At 51.5% G+C, this 6,000-nt stretch overlaps 1 protein-coding gene across 1 annotated transcript in view; it reads left to right on the top strand.

The window, feature by feature from the left end:
- Positions 1-353: 353 nt before the first annotated feature.
- Positions 354-6,000, top strand: part of RAPH1 (Ras association (RalGDS/AF-6) and pleckstrin homology domains 1) — a 68,161-nt gene continuing 62,514 nt past the window's right edge. The window contains exon 1 of the mRNA XM_081096174.1: positions 354-481. The gene's annotated coding sequence lies outside the window, so the exon portion shown is untranslated. The remainder of the gene's footprint in view (positions 482-6,000) is intronic.

Raw genomic sequence — 6,000 nt, 5'->3', positions numbered from 1 at the left:
AGGGCGGCCGGCTGGGTGCGGTCGGGCGCCCGAGGGGAAGGTGAGCGGGCGGGGCGGGGCGCGGGCGCGGGCGGAGGCCGGGGAGCGCGGGCGCGGGCGCGGGGCGCGGGCGGGGGGCGCGGCCGCCGGCGCCGGAAGTGAGTGATAGGCGGGGGCGGGGGCGGCGAGCGGCCGGCGCGAGTCGGTCCGCCTGTGGGCCGCCCAGCCCTCAGCCCCTCCTTCGGCGTCTCGGCCGGACACGGCCGCCCCGTCCGCCGCGCGCTCCCCGCGCGCTCCCGACCCGCCTCGCGGCCGCCGCCCGGTCCGCCCGTCAGTCAGTCAGTCCCGGAGCGCGCGGCGCGGGAGCTGCGGACGCTCGCGGCGTCTCTCGGGAGGGAGCGCCGCGCCTGGGAGGAGGCGGCGGCGGCGGCGGCGGCTGAGGAGCTGCCCAGCCCGGCCGCTACGGTCGTCGGGGCCGCCGGTCTCCCGAGCAGCTGTCGCGGTGAGTGCCCAGCTCGCCTTCGGGCTGGCGGGGGAAGCGGCGGGCGCGGGGCTGGGAGGGACGGCCGCTCTCCCGCCTCCATTTTCCCGGCGCCCGGCCCCGCCATCGGGCGCGGTGCGGGCGGCCGAGCTGGGGCGGGGTCGCGGCCGGGGCTGCGTGGACCTGGCCCGGCGCGGGGACGGCCGGCGGGGGGACGGCAGGCCGGGCCTGGGCTGCACCCCGCGCCCCCGGGGGTCGCGGCGGAGGGAGACAATGCGTCCAGGGCCGCCGGCGGAGGGTGCGGTTGGCTCCTCGGAGCGGCGCCGCGAGCTGGTGGCCCGGACCGCGGGGCGGGGACGACGCCCCCCACTCGCTGCAGAAGCCGCGCTCCCGGCCCGGGCTTCCTCGGTCCCGGCGCCCCCTCCCCACCTCCCGCCTCCCCTCCTCGTTCGCGTTGGAGTTCGGTGCAGAGACCTGGAAAGGCGGGGCGCCTTCGTTCTCATGAAGCAGCCAAGTAATTGCTCCGGGCTTCCAGCCCCGGCTGCCCTCTCTGGGTCTGTGTGCGTTCCCGCCGGAAATCCAAACTGCCGTTCCTGGGGGGCGGGGGAGGGTGTCGGGGGGGGGGGGCAGCAGGCCGTGTAATAGCGGTGGGATGCCTCCGTGTGAAGCCGGCTGGGAAGGTGGGTTTCTTACGCAGCCGGTGCCTTAGGGTGACCCCGCACGGGGCGCTGGGAGCCGGGAGCCGCAGAAACCCCGCTGCTGATGAGCGCGTGGACGCGGCTCCGTGGGAATAGCGGCGGGGAGAGTGCGGCGTCCCAGCCGGTGCCGTGTGCGTGCATTTCTCACTCTCCGTGAGAAGGGCGGGCGGGGGAGGTGGGGGGCTGGGAGGTCTTCCCTGAGCCCCCCGCGAGGCTTGCTGTCTGCAGCGCGCCTGGGCGAGCTGGCCCGCTGTGCAGGGGGACGTCCACGGTCCAGGGCGCCGGCGAGGGGTGGGGGCCGTCGGGTCATGGGACGCGTGGCGCGGGGTCCGTGGGGACGTGGCCTTCAGGCAGGGACCTGTGCCATGCCCGCTGCCTGGGTCGGACGGTGGTGGAAGCAGCTCGCCCGCGCCGGCCGGGGCCGCCGGCGGCTCCAGAAGCGCTGTCACTGGCCGAGCGGTGCGGCGCCGGCGACGCTGCTCCAGCCGGGACCCCGGAGCGCACCCCCTGCCGCCCGCCCCGAGGGTCGCCGGGCGCGGTAAACGAGATCACGTGGGCCGAGCGCCGTGCTGGGCACCGGGGGTCAACAAGTGTGAGTTCCCTTCTTCCCACGCCCGCCGCTTTGGGGATTTTCTTGGGGGGAAGGTGGGAGAAGAAGGGAACGTAGGCCATTGCGATGCAGTGAATGATAGAATAAAATGTTGGAGTAGAGGTGCGAAATAGGGGAGCGAAGAGGAAAGAGCGTAATTCAAGATTGGGAGCTGGGGGGGGGGGGGGCCGGGGCGGGGGGATTGATGGGAGTTTCGGCATTTAAATGGGACCTTTCAGAATGGGCAGGATTTCAGCTGATGTGCATTTGGAGGGGGAGGACCATCCAAGTAGAGGTGGTGCTGCTCTTGAGAAAGATGGGGGTTGGGGGGGGGGGATGTAGGGCAAAACTGAGACTCTCCAAAGCTCTTAGGTTCCTGTTGAGCCTGAAGTGCGCAGATTGTCTCTGTTATTTTGCTTTTGGTGTTGTGGATTTCCCAGAAACCAGATCTAGGGTATTCAAGCCAGTACAGAGAGATGTCTAACAAAGCTTAATACATGATTTTCTTTTTTTGGATTAGACATTTTGTGTTATTTGGACTGCTGTTCTATTTGAATTTAATAAAGAATTATTTGTAGATAATTCCTCTATTTGGTAGAAAAAGCATCTGATTTTTCAGATTCAAAACTCTCACTCAGGTTATATATTAAGTAACTGGCTGAAAGGAGGGAGTAGTGGGCACATATTGGGTGTGTCTCAAACTTTTGATCCACGTTATTTGTTTTCACAAATATTTTAACACATATTTTTCCACAGAGGTGTTTTTAACCTTTGTCTTTGAAGATAATTTAAAAGGCCTGTTCTTTTGGTTTTGCTCCCTTTGGTTCCCACTCATGCGTAATTATTAGGTTGGTATGGTGGGTGACGGTCACGCTATTCATAGGTAATTAGACACACGGTATAAAATCTCATGGCTTTGCCTTGGTTCTCAAGTAGTTGAATGTCAACATATTAGTTTTGTTAATCCCAAACTCTTATTTGAGGAAAATTAGTATTAGTGAAACAGGTATGTGACCGCAGGCAAATCACTTATCAAGGATCTCAATTTCTTTATCTATAAAATGAGAAATATGAATTAGATCAGCGATTTTCAACCTTTTTCCTCTCATGGCACACATAAACTAATTACTAAAATTCTGTGGCACCCCAAAAGTATATATTTTGCCTGACCCTGCCCCCCCCCCCCAAGGAAAAAAGATATAATTTTGATTCACACTGGAGGGCTATTGTTGTGTTGGCTGTTGTCTTTTTTTTCTTTTTTCTTTTTTCTTTTTTTTTTTTAACAATCTAAGGGAAAAGACGGCAGTGCCCCTAACTAGTCAGGTATTGCAGGTTTAAAAAATTCTTGCAGCCCACCAGTTGAAATTCACTGGATTAGACCACTATTTTTCAATCTGTGTTTTACTGAAGTCTGGAATTTTGAAGAAGACCTTTAGAGGTTCTGCAGATGTTTGATTTAAACCTCATTAAAAATGTATTTTAAACCCGTAATTTTAAGTGACTATTATATGACATGCACTGTTTAAAATGCTTTTACATATATTAATTAATCCTTGCAATAATCCTATGAAGCTTCTGTTAATATCTAAGAGGCACAAAATACAAAGCTATAAAGTGGTAGAGCTTTATAGCATAATTCTTAAGCTTGCATTCTTTTTTCTTTTTTTTTTCTTGTTAATCTTCACGCAAGAATATTTTCCCATTGGTTTTTAGAGAGCGTGTAAGGGAGGGAGGGCAAGAAAGAGAGAGAGAAAGAAAAAGAGAAAGAGAAACATTGATATGAGAAACAACAATTAGGTTGCCTCCTTCACTCAATCTGCAACTCAGGTACTTGCCCTTGACCAGGAATTGAACCCGTGACCCTTCAGTGCTTGGGCAGATGCTCTAATCAGTGAGCTTCACGGGCCAGGGCAAGTTTGTATTCTTAATCACATTCCTATACTGCCACCATAATAAAATAAATAACACACAAGTACTTTTTATTGTGGTAAAAATATACAACGTAATTTTTACCATTCTAAGCATTTTTAAGTGTACAGTTCAGTGGTATTAAGTACATTCACATGGTTGTGAAACAATCATCACTATCCATTTCCAGAACTTTTTCATCATCTCAAACTGAAACTACTCATTAAACAGTAACTCTCCATCTCCTCTCCCTCTCCAACCCTTGGTAACTGCTTTTCTCCTTCTGTCTATGATTTTGACTACCCTGGGACGTCACATAAGTGGAGTCATGCAATATTTATTTTTTTGTTGTATCTGGCTTTCTTCACTTAGCATAATGTCTTCAAGTTTCATCACGTTGTAGCATGAATCACAATGTCATTATTTGGGGCATATACCCAGAAGTGGAATGGCTGGATCGTACGGTAATTTTGTTTGATTTCTTTTTAGAAACTACCCTGCTGTGTTCTCCAGCAGTCACGGCATTCTACATTCCCACCAGCAGTGCACAAGGGTTCCGTTTCTTCTGTCCTCACCAGCACTTGTTATTTTATGTTCTTGTTTTATAATAGCCATCCTAATGAGAGAGAAGTGGTGTATCTTTGTGGTTTTACATTTTTCTAATGGTTAATGATGTTGAGCATCTTTTCATGTGCTTATTGACCAGTTGTGCGTCTTCTTTGTAAAAATGTCTATTCACGCCCTTTGCCCCTTTTTAAAATTGGTTTGTTTTGTTGTTGAGTTGCAAGAATTCTTTATGTATTCTGGATATTAACTTTGTATCAGATTAATGATTTACAAACATTTGCTCCCACTTTGTGGGGTGCTTTTCACTCTGTAGTGTCCTTTGATGTTCAAAGTTTTTCATTTTAATGAAGTCCACTTTATTTTTGTCTTTTTTTGCCTTTCCTTTTGGTGTCATGTCTAAGATATCATTGCAAATCTAGTGTTACAAAGCTTTTCCTCTGTTTTCTTCTAAGAGTTTTAATAGCTTTAGCTCTTATGTTTAGGCCGTTGATCCATTTTGAGTTACTAGTATTTGCATATAATATCAGGTAAGGGTCCCACTTCATTCTTTTATTTGTGAATATCCAGTTTTCCCAGCACCATTTGTTGAAAGGACTGTATGTACTTTCCCCATTGAATTGTCTTGGCATCCTCATGTACATGTATATAAAATTTTAACACATTGAAAACCATAGTGAAACAACATGATTAGACATGGTTTGTTTTTTTTTGGGGGGGGAGGGGCAAGCATTCCTTAGTATACAGCTTCTCTTACTATCTATGTGCTTAATTGTGAATTTTAAATGGGTTAATTAATGATAAGGAAAGTTGGAGTTTGCAGTAGATTTTTTAAAAACTCAGCCGTGTCTATTCATATGGAATTGTTTAAATAATACCTTACTATGGCAAATGCATTGTGTTTAGTTAAACAATGGGCAGGACCCAAGTCCATTTCTTTGTGGGTATAATTCTGTGTAAGTCATTTGTTTAGTAACAAATAAACATATAACACTATGTCCTCATGTCATAATATTAGATGTTTCTATAACTTTTTTAAAGGTTTGGGTTTTTTTGTATGTTTGCCTTCTAAGCAGTTGTTAGATATTGTTACTAAATTTTGAAAGAAAAAATTATTTAAAAAAACCCACTTGTATCCATTTTATTGAAGCATATCCTGAGACTGCAAAGTGAACCATTAAAAGCTGCTAACAAGACAAAACAAAGCAAAACAAAAGCACCCTGGCCAGGTGGTTCAGTTGGTTGGAGCGTAGTGCTGGGTTCAGGCACAGACCCAGGTTGACGTGTGCTGACCACCAGTGGGTGGTGTGGAACATAGCGGGTGTCCATGACGCGGCAGTGCGCTGCTGGCCCTGATGGGACCCACTGAGAGTGGGACCACAGTGGGATGGTGGAGCAGGTGAGCGGGCAGCCCCAGCAGGCCAAGACGGTGTGAGTGGGGGCCTGATTGCCCTGCAGATGGCAACCAGCAGTGGGGGTCGAGTCCACTGCCTAGCTCCCAGGCACTGAGGGAGCCAGGTCGGGGGGCTCGGCCCCGATCAATCATCCCACAGACAGCGACCAGCGGTCGGCAGGCCCTCATCACCTGATCGGGTCTGGGACCAGGAACTGGGGGTGGGTGGCGGGTGACCAACCTCCCGCTGGCTACCTGGGGACGGGGATGATGGGGATGGAGGTGCGATGAGAATGCAGGGTGTCCACTGAGCTTGCTCTCACTCTCCCTGCAATCCTCCACCTGGAACACCACGGCTCCCACGCCCAGGCCAGCCAGCCAGGGGGCG

The sequence above is a fragment of the Myotis nattereri genome (assembly GCF_964212035.1).
Source record: "Myotis nattereri genome assembly, chromosome: 7".
Taxonomy (NCBI): domain Eukaryota; kingdom Metazoa; phylum Chordata; class Mammalia; order Chiroptera; family Vespertilionidae; genus Myotis; species Myotis nattereri.
The sequence above is the reverse complement of the archived record's forward strand: the minus strand, read 5'-3'. Positions and strand labels throughout refer to the sequence as shown.